The following is a 23,411-nucleotide window of genomic DNA, read 5'->3' as shown; positions in this document are numbered from 1 at the left end:
TTTAATTCTTCAACTTCATATTAAAACTAGCTATTTATGTTTACACAGCTATAAAGCAAGAAAAAAAATTATGAAGGCTATGAATGTAATTATCGCTGTGTTTCTTCCGAAGTTATTTAAGCGAAAGAGGGTTCAAATCACAGAACCCTGATAGTCTCGACCTGGACTCGATTCCAGGTGAATTCTGACTCGATTCCAGGTGAATAGGTTGACTGCACTGGCATTTTCGTGGTTTTCCGCAATTATAGGGTATATGCGAGCCAGTTTCCTTTAAAAACCCTCCTCGAGGGCATCCATCCCCTTAGGCAGATAGCCCTAGTCTACTTTGCCACAATCAACTGAACCAGACCAGAGAAAGCTATTTATCTACCAATCGGTAGCTGAACTAAAAAGGCCTTGTTTTTATTTTTTTAATATTTTTGGCAGATTTTATGAGATCATATAAAAATATTAACATTTATTCTGATATTATGGAAAATTTGTTTGGTATTTATATTAATGATTTGCGAAAATGAAAAGCTGATTGTTTCTGAAAGCTGATTTAGACTGTATTTTATTATGGCAAGCACGCGAGAGATAACAGCGGAAGGGAAGGGACCCCTTTATGGCTGACTTTTTATAGAAAATTGACACGTGCAAACGTTTCACATGGAGAAAACCATGGAAAACACCTGTACAGCCATCGCTTCCGCTGGAATCGAATTCATGTCAAACAACATCAAGAGTGTTCAGCGACTTTTACTACTCGGCCTCTGCTAGATCGACATTGATTCAGATGCTAATCCCTACCTACTTCCATGACAGAGGGAGGCATGTGCCCTACGGATCTCTGCATATGTGGCGAAAGGGGTATCTCTGATCATTACATTTTTGACTGTAATCTAATACACGGTAAACATCTGATTAAGCCTAACAACAATCTAATACAATTTAAGAAATACGCAATAAAGAACAGTCACCTTAGGGCCAGAAAAAGAGACGCTCTTATACATATCCAAAGACTCGGATTGGATATTTGTCATACGAGTATCTAATGCGGAATATATGCATCTGCATATAATACTAAAAATATATTTATTTAAATTTTTTAGTTATGAATTTAAATTATTGTTAAATTGTTGGAACATTAGCTCCAACAATTTCATTTTTCTATATAGCTGATGGACAGGAGTTCCAAAGACTTGCTTATTATACCTTCCGCCTTAGAAAGAACATTTGTTCACACATTTAGACTTTTGGAAGCATCAAATGTTCAATTTTTCAAGGGCAGTCTTTTCTCAGTAGGATTTGTGTACGCTAATAATACCAGAAATCAGTAAGCTCAGAAAGTCCTCTCAAGGGGTTGCAGGTAAAAAAAAAGAGAGGCGAGAGATCCTCGGATCTTCCCCACCCGGGGTGTCCTCCCTCAAAATTTAGGTGGAAAGTTTAACAGTTAGCTAGGTTCAGCAATACCTCAATTACGTCTGGTACTACGGAGGTGCTAGTCTAGCTTCTACCTGTAGCTATAACTGCTAAATTCAAGTAAAAGGTTTAGTCCCTCCTTACTGGGTCTGTTCCTTTTTCTCTGTTAAAGGCAGTTGGAATTTTTTGAAACCGATGGAAAACATTTATTATGGTTAACCATTTACACGAACCAAATATTCATTGACGGTGGAAAAAAATTCAAGCCTTTTTCTCCTATACAGTTCCTATCTTCAGAGCAAAACTCGACTCAACCAAAAACGGATGCATCTGGCAGAGTAGGGACTAGAAATTCACAGGGATTTTAATAATATTTAATATATAAAATTTAAAATAATATTTAATTATATAAAAGGAAAAAATTTCATCTCCAGGAAAAGGTGATTGTAAAAATAGGCCTGTAATAATTTATCTGGAGAAGAATAAGAAAAGGAAAAAATTGTTATTTAACTGAATTTTTATTAAAAAGTTTAACAGGATCTCTAAATGGCTCAAGAATACCTATAAAACCTCCTTTATTAGGCTTGCTTTGAATTTGAATATAACTTAGAAATTTGAGTTAAAGTTATGACTACTATGTGTGATGTTTATTATGCTGCTACTGAATAGAGAAAGAGAGAAATAAAGATAGAAATATAAAACCGCTATCAGTCCCATGTGGTCTAGTGGTTAGGATTCCTGGCTTTCACCCAAGCGGCCCGGGTTCGATTCCCGGTATGGGAAGTTGAGGTTCCATGGTGTAACGGTTAGCACTCTGGACTCTGAATCCAGCGATCCGAGTTCAAATCTCGGTGGAACCTTCAGTTTTTCTTTTCTAGTGTGAGAAAATTGAATTCTGTATTACTTTTGAAAATTTTAGATTTCGTTTATGTTGCTGTAAATAAAATGATAAATTTTAACTGAATTTTACAAAATTTAATTTATGAGTTAAAATGCTGATTTTTTTTTTTTTTTTTTTTTTTTTTTTTTTTGGTTGCCTGTTTTTAACTGTATTTGGTTTTATTGGGTTTATCTGTATCTTACAATCTCTACGTATAATAAAAGAAAGAGTCTGTCTGTGTGTGTGTCTTTCGTTCGCGCTTGCGCGTAAGCTAATAGACCCACGGCTACGAAATTTGGTACATAGGTGCATCTAGACAAGAGCCAGTGCACCTCGAAGCTATTTTTTCAAAATTTGAATTCGAAATTTTCCTTATTTTATGTTTTGTGACGAACTCGCGTCATTTTGAGACTTAATGGGCTATAGAAAAGCGAGATTTTACTCTACACACTCCATTTTCACGTCGTCATAAAACGTAGGCACGTAGTGTGACTATTATGCGGGGAAATCTACTGCACGATATTGTACACTTTTGACGACTTTTTCTGCTTCAAAATGGGGGTTAGACTACTACGTAAGGGCGACTATTACGCGAGTAAATACGGTAGCTACAAGTTCTACAATAAATTTGACAAATTCAAGTGTCGCGAAAACAAATGTGAACTATTAATAGTTCTGATCGTTTTGAAATCGATAGTTTTATTTAAAAACCTTTTCCAATCTAAAGTTGCCTTTTTTTTTTGGCCTAATTTTAAATTTCGGTTAGCTTGTTTCACTTTCAATTACGTATATTATAATGATAAAGACGAATTTAATAGTTAGATATCATTTCCTGGGCCATAGAAAACGCAATATTGTAATATCTAAAATTTCTGCATTTTATTAGGTATTTTTAAATGGTACAAGAACCTTATGACTGTCAAGTCATGAGAAAAGCATTAAAGTGCCAAAATACATTTACCCGGCTGTCGGGTAAACGTATTAAAAATAAATGCAAAATCAAACACTTGACTTCAACAAATATTTTAAAGCATATTGAAAACTGAGGTTCAAGAGGGCTTAAAAAATGTATTAGTTTTAAATTATTGGGGAATGGAGAGAAATAAAAATCTTAAAGGTTTCAGTTGCAAAAAGGTCATTTAAAGGTCAATGTGGGTTAATATTAGAGACATTATCAAAACAGAGCTGGCCGAGGTGGAAGAGAGAAACATTTTATGGGATACTAAAAGGAATATACATTTACGTAGTATGACAGCATTACATATTTGAAAAATGAAAAAAATGTATAACTTCATTTTGTAAAAATATTCAATATTTTTAATTTGATATATCCTTAATTAAATCCATTTTTAGCTTTTTGTACGAAATAAACGAAGTATTGTAATCCCGAAAAATTTCTTTGTTTACAATTTATTTGAACATTTGGAATTAACTTGTTTTAATTTAATTTTTAAATTACTTCGTTCAAAAATATTTACCGTGTTTCTTATTTTTCACTCTAGTTTCGCTTTCTTCGCATCTTTTTTTAATTTAATTATTATTTTTTTTTTTTTTTTTTTGTTTTACTTTTTAAAATTGTACACCTTTCACAAAAAAGGGGAGGCAGTTCTATATTTCCCTTTCTAGTGCGCCGATTGACGAAAATTAACTTGCGTTTTTCATGTCTCGAAGGCGAACCTTCCGATATGTATTAGATTAATATATAGAACATTATTCTAATGTAAATATTCTGGCAGAAAATAGGACTTTTTGTGAAGGAACGTGCCTATTTTTTTCCATATTTTAATTCTGTGACTAATTATGCCAAAGTGCCAAGTTTCGTAAAAATCATACGAGTAGTTATTAAAAATTAGGTCTCAAAATGTTAGCTCATAACTGTTAATCAAATTCGGTATATATTTATTAAAATATCTTTTTACTTCCTTGTACGAGACAAAATAAATACTGTAATCACGAAAAATTTCGAGTACTATATTTGACGAAAATATCCATTTTGATCGCTATTGCGTGAAATTTAACGATGTTTTTGTGTGACATCTGTACGTAAGGACAGAATAAAGGACTTTTTTTCACAAAACGGATTGTAAAATGGATTTAAAATAGCTTCAGAAGAGACTTTTCAATCATGTCTGTACGTACGTATTTACATATCTCCCACGTATTACCTATTATGTATCTCGCGTAACTCAAAAACGAGTAGCCTCAGAATTTTGAAATTTTGTATATATGACTGCTGTAATATGTAGTTGCCCACCTCCTTTTTTGGTTATAATCGGCCGCATCAAAAGTATATATATATAATGTTGTATGATCTTAAATTCATTTAGTGCGAAAACAAGTTACTACTACTTGCGCAATTGCTGCAAAGTAAGTTAATAATAATTTATTTAATAAAAAATATTGATTAATTGATTATATTATCTCCTAAATTTAATTATAGTAGGATTATCTTAAAAGAGTGAATCCATACTAGTAAGTTATGTTTTGAAAGATGTTTTGAAGTAACTTGAAAGTAAAATGTTAAAAATTTTTTAACGGGGACTGGAATTAAATCATGAATAACAAAATTTCAATTATAAAAAGGAATAAATTAAAGGCAAGAATTAAAGTAAATGCATGTAATCATTGTCATTGATCGGAAATTAGTTGACTTTATCAAATATTGATAAGATGCCTCTCGGTAAAATGATTTTTTAAATCACAAACTGAATACTGTATTGAGAAATGTATTTTTGAGTAATAATAATAAAAACAGATTGAAAGTCAAAAATTGACAGTACTGTCCAGCTTATCACAAAGGAAAGTAATAAATACTTTAGTAGTTACGTACATTACGAAAATAGTGCGGAATGTTCTTTTGTTCTAACCGTAAAAATGAAACAGAAATGATTCGTCTAAATCTTCGCCTCATTGTATCAAGAAATTTGTCGAAAGAAAAAGTAAAGGTTCCACCGAGATTTGAACTCGGATCGCTGGATTCAGAGTCCAGGGTGCTAACCGTTAAACCGTTACACCATGGAACCTCCAACTTCCCATGCCGGGAATCGAACCCGGGCCGCCTGGGTGAAAGCCAGGAATCCTAACCACTAGACCACATGGGACTGACAGCAATGCTTTATCTAGTTTCTTTTATTAATAGTATCAGCTTTTATCAGAATAAACACCACAGGAAGTAACAATAAGTTGAAACAGCAAGATATGCTCACGCGGTTTTTGAGGCAGAACTGTTTGTAACGAAGGCAATTACCTTTCAAATTCCACCTGTTTCAAATGCTGTTCCTAAATGTATTTATCAGTGTGTTTCAAGTTTCTCTATCCCTTTTCTAAAGGCATTTTATTGTGAATGTATTTATACTCCGTTAATATGCATTTTAAAGAATAATATTCTACTTTTGATTTTAGGAATTTGAATAATTAACTAACTGACTGAATAAAAAAAAATACTTTTTTTTTTTTGGCATTCAAATTTACAGACATAAATTACATGGTATTAAAAAAAAAAAAAAAAAAAAAAATGGCGAAATAAATGCATCACAAACCATACAGTTTAACGGATGGAAAGAGCTATTGATTATGATTCCGGCTTCATATCATAACGGAATGAAAATCTCTGCTTAACGCTACCCATCACCGTCCGAGTGCTAAAATCATAGAATGCTGGTAGTTTAACTCGGGTAAAAAGTCTGGGAAACGGAATGGCTATGTAGATTTTTTCGTGTAACGTAACTGCGTTTAACGTGACCTCGTCTATGTGTAACGTAACCGCTTTTCCTTAGATTGTCCTCCATGAGGGTATATTCTTCCCTTAGGCAGATAGCCTTCAAATGCTTTGTCATAATCTGAATAATTCAAATCTTCTCAGCACAATCTGTGGGTCGATGCAAGTTTCATTTAACAGTGAGTATTTTAATATTTACCTACAGGTATTTCTAAACCTTTAATGAGACTATCTGTGACCTTCATGTACCTTACAGTGAGTTATGCAACATTGCATTAGTCTAATTTCTCTCTGAAGTAGAGAACTGTATGTGAGAAGAAGTTTGAATTTTTTAACCCACGATAAATATTTGAGCCGCATAAAGGGTCAACAGTAATTCAGAATTTTGGAAAATTTTACACGTGAAAAAAAAAAAATATTGAAATTCTAAAATAAATTTCTTCCAAAATGGAATTAAAACGAAGCAAAAAAAGTGAAGTAGCATCGAGATTTTGATCTCTGGAGGGTTAACTATTACTTAAAGAAATTTCCGTTTTCTAATGTCAAGAAACGAAGTCGGGTCACCTGGCTGTAAGAATATGTATTCAAGAAAAAACATCTTACGTTCCTTCCAAGTAATGCTCGTCTTTTGCAGTGCACTTTTGATAACGTCTGGACAGTTTCCGCAAATTGCGAGTTAAATACTCACTCGGTATCGCGCAAAGAACACTTTTTACATTGCTTTGAATGGCTGGAATATCCGAAAACTTTTCTAGGTCTCTTTCAGGCTCGAGAAGAGAAAGAATCTGTTGGGGCAAGATGAGGTGAGTAAGGTGAAAGATTAAAGACTACGACTCACCTTGAAAACATAAATTGTTTCACATCTCGAGCGCAGTATAGTCGAACATTACCATGCCTAATGTTCCAAAAGACCGCTTCTGCGTATTTTGGACGGAAACTTAGCAATAAATTTGCCGGGACATCTTGATGCATGTTAGCATTACGCTTTTTGGATAATAGCTTCTTCATTTATTTAATGCTTTCATTGCTGCCAGAGCATGTAGACCTATCGCTTTGAGCATCATTTTCAATGGAATTTCCTCCACCTCGAAAACGTTTAAGCTATTCATAAACGCACACTAGAGATATGGCTTCATCTAAATAAACTTGTTTCAGCTTGTCATGACTCTCCTTCACCACGCTTGAGGGAAAATATTTTGAACAGCTCTAAGTTAGAGTATTACTAAGAAAAATTCATAATGCCTTCTAGTATCAGAGGCGATCAGGCACGTTATACAATATATTTTAAGTGCTTGTCGTTCGCTTACTACCGCGGGTTGCGCACTCTGTGACGTCATTCACCAAACTTCAGAGTCACACCTTGTATTAAGGCATCATCAGCTTACCTTGCTCTTATTCCATGCATTATACTTTTCTGTTGACAGTTTTGTTTTAAGCTGAGGTTTGGGAAAGTAAATGTTCCTTCATTTCGTTGCAAATCAATTAATTAAAAAAAAGGTTACGGTTAACTCATTATTCGGTTAATCACCGTCTGTTGAACCGGGATTTGACTGCATGTTATCAATTCAATCATGCACTACTGATTTTAATCTTACGAGGGATCAAATCCCGAAAGATTGAAATTTGAGCTTTTTGTTCCAATTCAAGGTGAAAGTAACAAACTATTACAACATCCCCGTTGGATGGAACTCACTCGCTACCTCAAATGAAAAAGCAGTGACCCACTTTGCATGGATGAACGTCAGAAATCTTCACCGCTAGACTTCTTTGGAGTCTATAATTGTCTCAATTCGATACTCAGACTCTCAAAGAAATAATCCAATTCGGATGATAGAAACTTATATCTCGCATGGAATTAAAAGTGTTTTGTCCCTGTGCGATGCTTTATTAGCTTGTCAAGTGAATTTTATGTTAAAATATCTTAAGAATAAAATCACTTCTCACAGTTAGCGAGTAAACCTATCCAGTCACTTTACTAGGATACGATATTTTAGAAGCACTAGACTTTTAACACGTGGCGAATCAGCAAAGAAAGTTTAATTATTTTAACTCAGATTTTACAATATTGAGAACGATAAAGCTAACAATAGCGTAAGGGAGACAATATTCGTATTTTACACACGTGATGAATTTCTGTTTTATATAATTATTTATATTTTGCTTTTAAGTACAAATTGTTTTGTTCTAGTAAGTTTTATATATGTAAGCGTGTTTCTTGTTTGTTACATCGTTGATTGGGTTGTGTTTTAACACTGTCACATTTTATTTTCTTTCAGAATAAAATTAAAAAAAAATTTGAAAGGATTTAGATTTTAATGTTGCACTAGAGGGTTTGTTAAGGTTTTTCATGCTGTCCTTGAGCTCGCACTTTACCAGTCTGCTCTTGGACTCATTCCCGCTGACACAAGTTTTTCTGTCTGTTTAACTTTATTATTAAACACCGCTTTCTTCGCACTAATCCCACGTAAATTTCAAGAGTGAAATTTCAAAATTTTCAAAAGGACGTAGAGCCTCAGCCAACGGTAAAAAATGCTTAAGTTTAATAAGACTTTAAGGTTTCACCAAAATTCAAACTCGGATTTCTGGATTCAAAGTCCAGAGGGCTGACCGTTAACACCAGGAACCTCCACTTTCCCATGCCGGGATTTGAACCCGGGCCGCCTGGGTGAGATCCAGGAATCCTAACCACTAGACCACATGGGATTCGGTTCGAGCAATTCTTTCTCTCTATAAAATCTATGCAGATAAAGAGGAGATTAAAAACAATAAAAATAAGATTTCGAATCACAGATTATCAAGTGTCGTTGTATGTAGAGTCGCAAGCAATAGAAAAGATGCTTAAATTTAATTCGAAATTCAAAGAAACTGGACAAGAAGGAATAAGGTTCCACCGAGATTGGAATCGGTTCGCTGGATTCGAAATCCCAGAGTGCTAACCGTTACAGCATGGAGCATCCTTCTTCTCATGCCGGAAATTGAATCCGGGCCGCATGAGTAAGAGCCATGAATTAACAACTATTACCACATGGGATTCATTTGTAACTGCTCTTTTTCTGTATAACATCTATTCAGAATTCTGAAGAATAAAGAAAAGATTTTGAATCAGTGATTAGTGTGACCTTTTGCGTTTAAATGTCCCCTGTGAAGTGGTTATCCTTAACCTTTTCGTATAATGCTTCTTCACTGTGTTCCTAGCTTGACTTTTTAGTAATTTTTTAGAAAATACTTACTAAAAATCCTATAAACATTTTTAAAAATTACTGCACTCATTGATTTTAAATTAAGTTGGCAAAAAGGGACTATATATCAAGCTTCTAGCATGTAAAATTTATGATCATGCAAAAATTTGCCTTCCTGTATTCCTGACCGATAACTCTTTCGATTCTGTGTAAGAAGTGAGTTTAATCCTTTTTTGACTTCAACGAAAAATTGCTATTTCACATTAGCACACAAGGTTATTTATGAATGCGGGTGAGGATTTATGAATACATCGGAAAATTAAGCATAATATATGTGAATAGTTAACGAACACTGTTGAAAGTGAGCAAAATTTTTCATCGTTTTTATGGAGCAAAAGTTCTTGTTCAGTAAAGAAATGCATATAAAAAAATGCAGAACCTAAGGATTTTTTGTTTGTCCATGAAACTTTGTTTTAACAATTTTATATAAAAGCAAAGATCGCTGTTTGTAGCTAATTCCTGTTGATATTTAATATTCTCTCTATGGTGTCTAAAAACTGCATAGGGAAAATTGTTCACTCCTGAAGCAAGGCTGATTTCCGCTTTTTAAAACGCTGTTCTTTAATGGCCGACAGAACGTTACTCATTAATTACCGCATTCGAGAAGATATCTTCATTTTGGAGAAGATTAACAGCTAGTTGACAGAGTTGAAATTTCTTCGTCTATAAATATGAATTGCAGGCACAGTATCCCAAAAAAACGGGATATGAAGTTCAAGTATTCAGTCACTCTTTCTGTTGCCAATGACAAAACTGTTGACGAATACGTGCTCTATATGCCCGTTTATCTTCCTGTTCACACATGTGTCCAAATAGGTCTGTTTCTTTGACGTTAAAGAGAAGGTAATTACCCGCTGTTCTTTTCTATATAATGGTGGGACTATAATCAGTTTGCTTCCTGAATTTAATTTATCACTGAACAGAATCTGTTTGACTAATTCAGCTTGCACCAAGTTTCGAGATTCTCGAATTTTCTGATTCTTGTCCGATTCTCATTCCTTAATTTAATACTTAAATGCAGAATGAATGGAAGACAAACTGTTGGACGTCTAACCTGCAGACAAACGTTCACTGTAGACAATTTACTTGCAATATATTACTCCTATGGTTTATGTCTGTTTTGCAAAAACGCGTACTTCTGACCACATTCTGAGATATCTTGCCTTTGATAATAGGGGCCATTGATGACATCTTTTCGAAGGGGTTGTCGCAATCGAGTCATCTTGTACTGGTGGTTTTCTAATATTTTTAGTGCTCTAGGATTTCTGTTTCATCTGGAAGTTATATATTGGGAAGCATTAGTGATGTATGTAGCTTCGGACTGGTACTGAAAAGGAAATTTAAGCTCTTTGTAACAGAATCAGTTCCTGTTCAACAATAACATTAAAAACCTCGTTGAAATTTTAATTCAGGGGCTGCAAATTTGCACTTTTCGACATTAACTTTTAGACCGGCCTCATTTAATAAAGAAAACACCTGTCTTAAATCCTGTATATGTTGGTCGAGATTATCACTAGTAATAATGATATCGTCTAAATAGATAAATGTGGACTTTCCAAGAACAGGTCTTAACACAATGTCCATGCATCGCTGAAATGTTGCTGGGGCCCCAGAAAGGCCAAACGGCATACGCAAAAATGCATAAGTGCCAGACTTGGTTATAAAAGCAGTCTTAGGCACGTCCTCAGGCCTGACCCCTATTTGAAAATAACCATTCGTTAAGTCTAAAGTCGTCATAAATTTGGTTGATTTTATGTTCCTTAAAATTTCTTCTATGATCGGTAACGGATATACCGGATATTTCGTTATGGAATTTAATTTACGGTAATCAATAGCGAATCTCCACCTTTTTGGATGCTCCAAAGGATAATCATTATTTTTCTTACATAAAACCACCGGGCTAGCATAACTACTTGAGATGGGCGTTATGATCTTTTTACGTAGCATATCGGTAATATGCCATTCTATAATTTTTTCCTTATTCTTATCATACCGGTATGGTTTTTGACGAACCGGCAATGCATCTCCGGTGTCAATACTATGGTTAGTAACCTGAGTAAATCCTGGAATATCACTAAATAAGGAAGCAAATTCACTTACCACTTGTCGGATTCTATCTTGCTCGTCATTAGGCAGGTGGTCAAGATTTAACCTTGGCGGTTCAACCTTTTCTACACGCACTGGTTTCATTGTCAGCCTAAGGGACGCTTCATTAAAATCCAGTGTAGCTTGTGCGTCTGAAAGAAAGTCTATTCCTAGGATTAAATGTGCTTGCAAATTCTTTACTATAAAAAACATCACCTTTACTTGTTTGTCCTTGATACGGATATATAAAGGTACTTTACCTACGCACTTACATTCTTTTCCTTGCGCCGCTAATATTGTCGTATTATCCGCATTATATATGCGGTATTTGCGAAAATACTTCCTAAAAAAATCTTCTGCCACACAGGAACACTGCGCGCCGGTATCCAGGAGTGCGGTGGCCGGGATATTATTTACCAACACTTCAATCTTCGGAAGAGTCAAATTTTTCACCATTACTGTATTTAACTTGAAGGAAGAGGGGTTTTCGTGGCCTTCGGATTTCCGCACCCTCTCGTCAGCAGAAATCCGTTTTAGTTTAAATTATTTTTCCTTTCCGTGCTTTCCTTCTTTTTCCCCTGGCCTTGAGACTTTTTTCCTGGGTTGCTATTGAACTGTCGACGTTCGCCGGCTGTTTTTGAATGCTCGGGTTTCCTTGCCCACTGATTCGCTTTTTCTCCGTAGCCGTATGCTTGAGTTTGTTGTAGTCTTGGCGTACCAAATTGGTTTCGCTGTTGATATTGGCGTCTTCTTTCGACGTCCGCCGTTCTTCTACTTTCAAACTGGATTGCTAGCTCAAATAACTTTTCCAGTGTAGTGGGATTTCTTAATTCAATAAAGTCTTGCACTTGGGGTAGTAACCTCGGCAAAATCACTTGAATTATTTCAGGATCCGGACGGTTTCCATACAAGAGCTTGAAAACGTGAATTTTTCTTAAAATAAAGCTCGACAGGTTTTCTATTCTTTGTTGATATATGCTAAAAAGTTCCGTTTCTAATTTCGCACGATCCCTTACAACAGGGAAGGCTTTTAGTAGGGCAGTCTTGAAATTTTCATAAGTATAGGTGGGACTTCCTGCTTGACCCAAGAGACTTCTGCCGATACATTTGAACCAGTTAAGCGCTTGGCCCCTCAAACTGCTGGTAGCTAAGGTAACTTTTTGAAACTCGTGCACGGGGTAGAGCATGAAGTGGTCATCCAATTTTTCCAAAAAACTGGTTACCGGTGAGTTTCCATTAAACGTTGCTTCTGGTTTCATCGAAGCGCGCATGGTCTGGACGATGTACCCAAATCCTTCCAGGGCGGCAGCTGGCATTTCTGGATTCTGAGCCGTTTTTGCAGGCAGCACAGGTTCTTCTTGAAATTCGGCCATGGTTATTCTTCGTCGGGCGCCACTATCAGGTTCTATGTTTCTTCTACCCTTCTTCGGAAACATACAAGGACCTGACTAAGAACAGAGAGCTTACTAAAGCTATGTTCACTAATTGTAGTAAGTAGACAGGATACAGACGAAGGGTATACAAAACCCTTTATTTTTCTTTATATACAATGACTTCCGTACTTCGGAATACAATGACCCTCCACTCGGGGTCTAACGTAAAAGATATCAAAATAAAACTAAACTCTAATTTAACTTTAGGATAATAAACGTGGAAGATTGGCCTTATAATAACAGGAAGCGTATGTAGCACAGAGACTGTGAACACTACAATACGTTTAATTTATCAAGAGGATTAAAACTTCTGGCCTGGAAGGCAAATAGCAACTGCGTAACTTCTAAGGTAAGCGGCCTGCTTCGAACTCACTGCTTCCTCTCTCTTCTGCTTGGCAAAAAGGCCACACTTAAATACTTGGCGTTCGCCAGACAAACTTTGCATAAAATCCTTAACGCTTATAATTCTGGCCGGAAGTAGAAAATAAGAAGTGATAGTAAAGATTTAAAATAAAATAAACGTTAGTAAAACTTAAGATCCTTACAACTTAACTTTAAATTTGCATCCTGGCGAGCAAATGCGAGGGGAAATGAGGAGTTCAGAAAAGATAACAAAAGTTTAAATAATTTGTTATGCAAAATTTTAATCAGAAATTCTTTAAATCCAGTTTTTATTTAGAATATTCTGCTGTTTTTATTACATCTATTATTCATGAATATTTTAATACATCGGCTGTATTCTTTATTTGAATAAATGCTAGAAAGATTTCGAATTAATAACTGAACAAACTAAATTCTTCTACAGATACCATTTTGTGAATACTTTATCCTATTTCACCTGCTAAATTAATTTCGATGATTTATATCATGGCAATGGTAAGAAAGAACTAAATTTTGACCAATTTGCAAATAATGATTTTTATCATTCAGAAAGTCAATCATTCAGTTTTGTTCTCGATCCTCAGCCTTCTGCAGGGTAACTGTATCCCTTCTGTTTAAAATTAATTAAAAGCATAATGGATATTTTGTTAGCTTTTTTTTTTTTTTTTTTTTTTTTAATTTATCATACAGAGCTCCTCCTTTTTTTCCCTTTGCTTTCTCCTTTCACTTTTCTCTTCTTTATTTCTCTTTTTCCCAATATTTTTAATCAATTATAAATTGAGCTTTTGATATATTTTCACAAAACTATGTAAGTTATCATAAGATGCTATACATCGTGCCCACAAAAGTCTGCCCACGTGCAGCATTTTTTTTTGCAGCCATTGGTTGAAGATCCACAATCCCTGTTACGAAAATGTTTTAAATGGACCAAATATTCATTCTTTGCCTTTTTGAAATTAAAAAAAAAAAAAAAAAAAAAAAAAAAAAAAAAAAAAAAAAAAAAAACTCATCAATATTTCTAAATTTTAGGAAATATAACTGTTTGTACGATCTCTGGGCCCCTAGCTTTAGTAGAATGTTTATATTTCTTGTGAAAATAAAGCATGAAATGTTTGACTCTTGTACCTCAAAAATTGAGCGAGATATTTAATTTCGAAATTTTTCTTAACTGATGCTTAATTTTGAATTATGAGCAAAAACAAACATTTCTTATTTCAGTTAAATTTTGGAGTGAATTTTCAATTGAAGTGGAATGACATAAAAGGTAAAAGGTTCCACCGAGATTTGAACTCGGATCGCTGGATTCAGAGTCCAGAGTGCTGACCGTTACACCATGGAACCTCCAACTTCCCATGCCGGGAATCGAACCTGGGCCGCCTGGTTGAAAGCCAGGAATCCTAACCACTAGACCACATGGTACCCGTGCCAGTGCTTTTGAAAATAAAAAAGTAAAATGTATCGAAAATGCTTCCTTTTGAAGCCCATAGTAAAATTGATTTTAAACTAACAGTAGAAAAAAAAATATCCGGAATTTGTTTCTGTAACAACTTAAAAGTGTCAGCTGCCAAATCTCTAAAGAAAACAATTATGAGCTTGAGAGAAGAATAACAAAGCCAACATAACTCTATCTATTTGGGGTAAACCGAAATTTCTTTTTTGCGAGCCCAATAAATTTTGTCTTTAATATTCTCAATAAAAAATTGTTATATATCAGATTTAGAACTATAAAGAAAATAATTTCGTTTTCCAGATGACAATCTGCAAAACGAAATTATAGAACATATATTATTACAGTAGATCAAGGAAAGATACCTGTATCAAGTTGTTGATATAGTCTGTATAAACCTTATTTAAAATATATATACTATTAATATAGTTTGTATAAACCTTATTTAAAATATATATACTATTAATATAGTTTGTATAAACCTCATTTAAAATATATATACTATTAATATAGTTTGCATAAACCTTATTTAATATATATATATATATATATATTATTGATATAGTTTGTATAAACCTTATTTAAAATATCTATTACTGATTAATTTGTATAAAGCTTGATATACTTTGTATAAATCTAATTTAAAATATATCTACGTATTAAGCATGGAAAACATTGACTAAAAATACGAAAGGAGAAAAAATATCACTTCTTTTTAATATTAATCAATGAAAAAGTAACCTTAAATTTTATTTGAGACTTTCGTTAGAGAATAGTTTTGTTTATTGTAAACAACGTTAAGTTTTGAATTGAAGTGGAATGACATAAAAAGGTGAAAGGTTCCAACGAGATTTGAACTCGGATCGCTGGATTCAGAGTCCAGAGAGCTTGACCGTTACACCATGGAACCTCCAACTTCCCATGCCGGGAATCGAACCCGGGCCGCCTAGGTGAAAGCCAGGTATCCTAACCACTAGACCACATGGGACTCGCTCTGATGCATTGCGTTGCCTCTGCAAAATCGATGCCGATAAAGCAAGCTTAAAGCAGGGAAGATAAGAGATCTAATCAGTGTATATCAGGGCATATTTTGCAATAAACTAATTCAGGTTTCCTTCTTAAACTTTCACCAAACTGCTTCCCAAAATTATTTTGAAATGTATTTTTACTTTCTCATTTTATCACCTTTCAGAAGGTATTGACCATGTCTAGTAAGTTCAGAGTCCAGACTTCTGGGCTGGCTGAACTATTTCGGGATAAAAGATTAGCCACTTGTTGAATCTTAAGAGCGCATTTGTAGGGATAAATTGTTGATCATGATAATGGTAGTGTTGCTATATACTATTTAGAGAATAACCGTACTTAAAGCCCGGTGGGAAATGAAGTAAGCAACAGTTAATGTCACGTATGGATTCACAATCAGCCTTTCCTTTTCTCTTTCAATTCTAAGTAAAGCAAAGGATACTTTTCGATTAACTTCTAGATTGCTATCCAGCAATGATAATTGTATAGCATAGCGTCAGATAGGGTCAAGGGTTTCTTTTAAGCCACGAAGTAACTGTATTCTAACGTTATTGGGAACACATGGGAAGAATGAATATCAATCTAATAATTTTTGGTTTGACATTTCCACCTGATTCTTTTTAAAGAAAGCATCAATATAATTACACGACTTGGCAGTTATATCATAGAGAGTTCGCAGTTTTATTCTCCCTAGACAATGGTACTATTTATACAGAAATAGAGCACTGAAAACACAAAATAAAACTGTTTTAATATTCAATGGAGTATGTAGAACTTGATTTTTGAATTATTACTAGGAATGGATACATTTTACTGTTAGCGATTAGAATAATTAACCGTATTTTTATTTACGAGTTTCTGTATTTGCCTTTTTTTTGTTTTTTGTATTTATATTGGATTTAATAAAACAGCTTTCTTAAGTCATATTACAGTATCATCTATATTAACCAGCAGCAGCGGATTTTGGATAAATGACTATAATATTTCTAAAACTTACATGTTCGCATTTTAGGACAGCATTTAAAGAAACTGCAGCATGCAGTCCGTCGATTGTATTTTTGGACCTATCGGCCTCAATTAAGTAAATGATATCAAAAATCATACAGATTTTTATAAAAATTACAATACATACATGGTAATGAATGATTGGTTCCATGAAACAAAATGAAACATTATTTTAAAATTTACATATCTCTTACCACTTGAAGGTTAGGAATTTCTTGCTGTGATGGTATATAAGTTAAAATATTTGCCTGCTTACAGGATTGTCGATGGTGTTTTAAAAATTCGCTGTGTATTACAATGGAATTTCTTAACTTCATCTGTTAGCATAGATTAACACTGCTCGGTAAATTTTATGAAAGCTCGCAATTCTTCATCAGCTTCCTTTCCTACCTGTATTTTTTACTCTGCCTGTCGTAGTCGTTTTCATCCTCATCTACCTCCTCCTCATCATTTTCTCTTTTCCCCAGTGTATTTGTTTCACAGTAATCTGGTGGAAGTATGACAGGAACAGAATTGTCTACGTCTACCGAAGCCTACACCTCCTCTTCATGAACACTAACCTTACCTTCAAAGTTCACATCGGGTGAGAATTGTGGGAGAGGAAATCATATGGTGGAGTCGTGTGGGTATACGACACGACTTTACATACGAGATTATTGCCAGATTGTTAGCCTATTATATACGAGTACGTTTTTGTCTCGCAGGCCAAAATTTTAAATTTAAAATTAAATTTTCAAAGGTGTCGCTATTTTGATACTGCTGGTTAACTGCATGCCAGCTACAAGAAAATTTACTGTATATAATTAAGATCGCGATTTCTGTCTTTGTCAGGTTTCATGTCTATATTTACGTTTGGTGCCAAATGGCGTTGTGCTAACCGAAAAGAAGCTAACTCCTAACCGCTGAATGACTACTTGCTATAACGAGACTCGTACTGATTAATCGAATGCCATTATGATTTTTTAACAGGATAAACCGTTTCAGATAAATTTACTCTCTTGAAGAAGTTTCGTATATGCAAGAGTGCTTAATATATTTTCAGGTTTGTGAGGTTTATTTAATTTGTTTAACCAATTATTTTATCTTTGGGATGATCTTCACTGTCACTTCTGTTTGTCCGTTTTCCCACCAGATTGCAAATTAATTCGCGCGTTATATAAGTGAGTGTTTGTGATTGTTAAGTTAGAGCGTATTCCGCCTTTTGGAATGTCAAGCTACTAGGTTTCTATTCTAAGATAAAGTTCCAGTCTTGGGCTTTGCATTATACCTGCAGATAGTTAAAGCCACGACGGTAAAGTCCGAGCCAGCTTCGCGATATATAACTCTGTGTAGTTTTTGGCTATTAGTTATTTAAATGTAACTTTACATTTGAATTTCTACTTCAGTTCTCACCATAAATACTGGCAGATTTGTAAGCACCGGTTGTACTTTCTGTTCATCTATTTTGGTTTAAAATAATGGGTCTAATGAATCCTTTCCAAGTCTGTGTTTTATTCTGAGACAATATGATAAGTCGCTTTACGCCTATCAAAAGTGTGGTCACAGTTTACAATAGTGAAAAGACGTTAAACCTTATAATCTTTCAAACTGCAAATACGTGTTGTAAGGTGGTAGTAATTATCTATCGTAAAGTCTTTATTTTTGTCTCCCCCTTTTTTAAGCACTGAATATTAGCACATCTGAGGTATAATAATGAATATTTATCAGTTTACTTGTACAGTAATAAAAATCAACCGGGAAGTAATATTGGGTTTTAAATAAGCTTTTAATTTGTTCAAAGGTTTTAGGTGTAGTATTGCAATTTTTGTGCAGTGTTAGTTATTACCAATAAATTGCGACGAATAAATCCAAGCAAATCATGAATTCGGAAAAATAAACCGATTGCTGCGGAGTTTTTTTCATCAAACTTCTGTCGAGATGTTCGAAGAAGGATTTCATATGCAATTTTGCAATTCTTCGCAAAAAACATTTATTTTCCATTTTTGCAGTAGAAAAAAGACGTCTTTAATCATTGCTATTACAGCAAAGATTGAAAACACAATGGGCAATTTCCAATATCTGATAATAAATATCGCAGTTCATTGAGTTTCGACATAACTACATTCATTGAGTTTCGACTATGATTAAAGATTTTGGTACTGCAACGTAAATGTTGATTAAATTTGGCTAAAAGCAATATCTTATCCAGCACTCAAATGTTTCCTTTTATCACTTCTTTAGTGATCGTTGTTATGCGCATAACAGCTTTAATGCATTTAACAACAATATTGTCGCAATTTAGAACAAACATATAAAAAGCACACTATCATTCAGTGTTTACCATATTCTACAAAAGCTGTGAAATAGATTATATATGTTGACTTTCTAAACATAATGCAGTAATTATAAAGTTCAGGTAACATTCCCATTTATTTGCCCCATTACTTAAATACAGTGCTTTAAATGTTGTCTGAAGAATTATCTAATGGTTACTCTATCTATGATTAATCTATATTTTGGAGATAAATATTATCCCCAAAATATAGATTAAGTAGAAATCGAGTTAAAAACAGTTATCGAGAGAGTTATCGAGAGAAATATTTTAACTAGGAATGCATTTCGTGCAGCTCTCTTTGGTTTTCTTCTATACTATTAAAATCTGTGCTCGTCTCCCTTATTTGTTTGTGAATTGTTTGTGGCATTATCTCCTCCGAAAGATAATACGGCGGCGGTGAGTTCAATTTCGAGAGAGGTACCTCTGGATGCCACAAATTCGTGGGAAGCCATTTCGATCATTTTCATTTTCATACAACTTTACTCAGCTAAAATATTAATTAAAAACTCTAAAAACGCTAATTTTTGCTCTCCTTTTTTCCGAGTGGCAACAGTCTCGCACGCTGGAGATAAAAATTTGATTTATTTCGAAAAGTGTTGCCACTGCTCGCTTTCAAATCAAAGAGTTTGTTAATAAAGAATTTGTAAGTTTTAAAAAATATGAAATAAGAATAGCATTGCCAAACGTTAATCATTCTATTATTATTATACAAGGTCATATTCTGACGTTTAGGAAAGCACGTGATTGCATGTGACGTCATCGTATGTCGAAAATGTTTCGTTAATGTCAGCATTTTAAATAAATAGTTGCTATTGGCAACTTTTTTGTTTCAGATTAAGGTAAATGACACGGTAAATTATTGCCACGTTAATAACTATGTTGATATTAAGAAAAAGCTGTTATATTACATTAAATTTAAATCATGACGTCATACGTGATCTGAAATGCTTTTTCTAGTTTGGCAACACAAAATTATTTACGAATTGGTGGTTGCTTAAAAAGAATGAACTGATTTCATTCATACTGAAATGTCTTGATGCACTTTCTTTTCAGGTATACATAGAATGCATAAATTTTGTTTTGGTCGCAGCTGGCAACTTTGCATATAATACATTAAATTAAACGTTCATTTTAGTTTTCAGTACATAGAACTATATATTATAAATATTACTTTGGCTATAATCCAATCAGCTGGTGGGCTTGCTCACTAGTTTGTCTATAAATGCAGCAAAAGGTTCAAAAGTATTTGCTTACTTTGGGATTAAGCAACACGATGCAGATTTTAAATAAAACTCTCGTGGTGTTGAGGGTGATCATACCAGTCCCTCTTCTTCAGGAGCAAAAAAATTTCGCCATAAAGTTTGCTTCTGAAGAAGAGGGATCTGTCTGATCTCCATCGAAATCGGTAGAGTTTTATTCAAAATTTATATCAAAATAAAGTCGCTTTTATGGCTCATTTAAATTTTAAATTGGCGGGCTTAGTATATTATAAGTTTGATTTGCTTTATTGAAAAACAATCAAAACAATTATACGGCAATATTCGAGATTTCAGTTTGACAGAAAATATATATTGAAGTAAACGCTGATGGCTGTAGTGAAAAAAAAGAAAGAAAAGAAATTCTGAAAGGAATACGAATATCCCACCAGAGTTTTTTTAAGGCTTTTTACGCTGTCTCTGAGTTCGTAATCAGCTCTCGGACTCACACCTGCAAACACAACCTGCCTGTGTTTAAAATTTTATTATTAAATATCGCTTTCTTCGTTACGCCACATAAATTCGACATCAAAACCATAAAATTTTTAAAAGCCGTATAATATTTTGTATTCATAATAGACTGTGAAGTGTTAACGTTAATTGTTTTCTCAATTCATCATATCAGAGTTGAGGTTTCTTAGTAAGGCAACTTATGCAACCTTTTTTTTTTGTCTTTTTTATTATTAGTCAAAAGGGCTTTGTCCCTGAAGGACTATTGTTTTCGTTTTTCGACTTTGCGTTGAAAACTTCAAAAGGCTGTATAACTTTTCAAATCGTTGCCACCAAATACTATCTCCCGGTATTATATTTGAAGAAATTATATAATGAAGAATCTGCATAAATATATGTATGTTTCCTTGCATTGTGATAAAATAACGGTACCTAGAGCCATCCAATTTTGAATGACGTAATCCTAGTGCGAATATGAGCATCTGGTAGCGAAAATTTGAAATTTGGAACTTGTTTTATTATCGATTTCATATTTTGTAAAACTTTAACGAATTTTTATTAACAACTCAAGGACTTCAAAGCGAGCAATGGCAACGTTGTACAGGAAAAACTTTTCTAGCTCCAGCGCATGAGATTGAGTATCGGAAATTCTAAAGATATGCTCATTTTAAAATTATTTTGCGATATTGCTGTCGAACTGAATTTTACGGTTTAAGTGCAAAGAACTTGACATTTAATAAATAAAAGCAACAAGGTGACACACAAAATGTTAAATAAATGCCCATTTGGACGTAATTTAGGTTAAAGGTTTCAGATTTTCTTTTTTTTAACCTTCTTAACTTTGTTTATTAAACATCATTCTAACAGAAACCGAGATTGCTCAATATTGACAGATCAATCCGTTTCGAACCCATGTGAACAGGCTTTCTGGCATGAGATTTTTACGTGGCTTTTCTTATGTGTAACGTAAATACCAGCCAGAAATCCTTTAAAAAAAAAACCTTCCTCGAAAGCATCCCTTAGGCGGGTAGCTGTCATGTGCTTCGCTATATCTAAATTAACCTTGAAAACGTTCCAGGTTCGGAAATTCAAATATTCTCAGACTTTTCGTCATTCGAATTCTAACCTGAAAAATCGATGACTAGTTTAACGGAAAATTTTATTAAAACTAATTTTCCTGACGACTAGTAAAAGAAAATATGTGTTCCTAAAAAAAAATATGTGATTGGTGCAATATTTGTTAGTCTGGAGTAACACTATCACCTTGCGTTGACGCAAGCAACTATTATATGAAGAACATTTAATGTTGAGAGTTTTAATTACATTCTTCATTTAGTAAATTTTATATGAAATGCAAATGTATTTTTAAAAAATAGCATTCTAAAATTTATTTAATATTAAACAAAGGTTTCAAATTCTGAATTAAATAATAAATTTTAATAATTAGAACCTCCGTTTTTTTCTTTACTTTCGTTATTTTCGTACTAATAACTGAAGACGATTTCAGATTCAATAAAATTTCAGAATTTGTATTTGGATTCAAGAAAATTTAGGACAAGGAAAATGTTTTTTTCGCTTTCTTCTTGCTATTCTTGTATGAAGAATTCGAGAGCTCTGAGATTTAAATTTGGACTCAAGAAAATTTAGGATGTGTCCTATCTGTAGTAAATGCAGTTTCCTTTTTATGATTTATAGTTATATTTTTGTATTAATTCAGGTTTTTGAACAGTAAGGAAAATTCTTCTTCTTACTTTTTTCACTTTCGTCTTGCTATTCTCTTATGAAGATGTAAGATACGAGAAACTTTCAGATTTTGGATTTGGACTCAAGAAAATTTACGATCTGTCTTATCTTTAGTAAATATAGTTTTCCGTTTTGCGTTTATCATTTATATTTAGATTAGCTCATAGAATTGTAGACAGTTTTTTTCCTACTTTTTTCTCTATCTTCTTGCTATTCGCAATTTCGTCCTGTCTCTATTAAATATCATTTTTTTTTTACTTGGATTATTTTTTAATCATTTAAACCGATAAGAAACCCTGTTGGAGCATAGGCTTATATTTGTTTACATTTAAGAAGATTGATTGGTTGACATTTATTTTTGAAAGAATATGATTTTTCGTTGTTGCTGACCTCAGCTGTAATCCTGTAAATAATCTTTTAGCAATCTTAGACTTGTAGACTAATTCTAAGTTAAAAAAAGTAGTTGTCAGAATTCCAGTGGACATTTCATATAATATTATCATTACAATTATCAGTGAAATGTATTTTAAGAAAATATTTTTCAGTAAAGGCAAAGAGTGTATATCAAGATGGAAAGAATAATTTTGTGATGTGATCATGTGAATCCACAATCATGTGAATGGCATCCGCAGTTGTGAGACCGCATTTACATTTGCATGCTGTATCTCTGAGCTTAAATCTATTGATGTATGCAGGAAATGCTTCATGATTTATCAAAATCTGGTTAAGGAAAAAGTCACTATAATGTCGTTTCTCTGAAATTTTGGGACGTAATTCATAGCTACCTCTGCAGGTATAATCTTCTTTCCACCGTGTTTGCCATTTTTCAAAGGCCTTTCTTGATAGGTAGCTTAATGGGAGTTTGCAATCCAACTTCTCTGATGAGTAGATTCCCATCTTTGCCAATTCGCCAGCTTTTTCATTTCCTATGGAGCTTTGGTAGCCCCTAATCCAATGCAAATTTACTTTTGTATCAGAAATGAGCTTTTTAACTTCAGTGATATATCTATTATAGTTATTGTATTTTTCAAAAGAT

The 23,411-nt window shown here is 33.7% G+C and overlaps 8 non-coding genes across 8 annotated transcripts; 2 read left to right on the top strand and 6 right to left on the bottom strand.

Annotated features, from left to right (window-relative positions):
- Positions 1–2,112: 2,112 nt before the first annotated feature.
- Positions 2,113–2,184, top strand: TRNAE-UUC (transfer RNA glutamic acid (anticodon UUC)). Its single transcript has one exon. It is a non-coding gene; the product is annotated as a tRNA-Glu (tRNA).
- Positions 2,185–2,189: 5 nt separating this feature from the next.
- TRNAQ-CUG (transfer RNA glutamine (anticodon CUG)) lies at positions 2,190–2,261 on the top strand. Its single transcript has one exon. It is a non-coding gene; the product is annotated as a tRNA-Gln (tRNA).
- A 2,963-nt stretch (positions 2,262–5,224) lies between these two features.
- On the bottom strand, positions 5,225–5,304 carry TRNAQ-CUG (transfer RNA glutamine (anticodon CUG)). Its single transcript has one exon. It is a non-coding gene; the product is annotated as a tRNA-Gln (tRNA).
- Positions 5,305–5,310: 6 nt separating this feature from the next.
- Positions 5,311–5,382, bottom strand: TRNAE-UUC (transfer RNA glutamic acid (anticodon UUC)). The gene has a single exon. It is a non-coding gene; the product is annotated as a tRNA-Glu (tRNA).
- A 3,248-nt stretch (positions 5,383–8,630) lies between these two features.
- On the bottom strand, positions 8,631–8,702 carry TRNAE-CUC (transfer RNA glutamic acid (anticodon CUC)). The gene has a single exon. It is a non-coding gene; the product is annotated as a tRNA-Glu (tRNA).
- A 5,704-nt stretch (positions 8,703–14,406) lies between these two features.
- TRNAQ-CUG (transfer RNA glutamine (anticodon CUG)) lies at positions 14,407–14,478 on the bottom strand. The gene has a single exon. It is a non-coding gene; the product is annotated as a tRNA-Gln (tRNA).
- A 6-nt stretch (positions 14,479–14,484) lies between these two features.
- Positions 14,485–14,556, bottom strand: TRNAE-UUC (transfer RNA glutamic acid (anticodon UUC)). The gene has a single exon. It is a non-coding gene; the product is annotated as a tRNA-Glu (tRNA).
- Positions 14,557–15,500: 944 nt separating this feature from the next.
- Positions 15,501–15,572, bottom strand: TRNAE-UUC (transfer RNA glutamic acid (anticodon UUC)). The gene has a single exon. It is a non-coding gene; the product is annotated as a tRNA-Glu (tRNA).
- Between the last annotated feature and the right edge of the window lie 7,839 nt (positions 15,573–23,411).

Source organism: Stegodyphus dumicola, chromosome 7 (genome assembly GCF_044657685.1).
Source record: "Stegodyphus dumicola isolate Sdum_Otavi_A_Nest chromosome 7, ASM4465768v1".
In the NCBI taxonomy this organism is placed as follows: Eukaryota; Metazoa; Arthropoda; class Arachnida; order Araneae; family Eresidae; genus Stegodyphus; species Stegodyphus dumicola.
The sequence above is the reverse complement of the archived record's forward strand: the minus strand, read 5'-3'. Positions and strand labels throughout refer to the sequence as shown.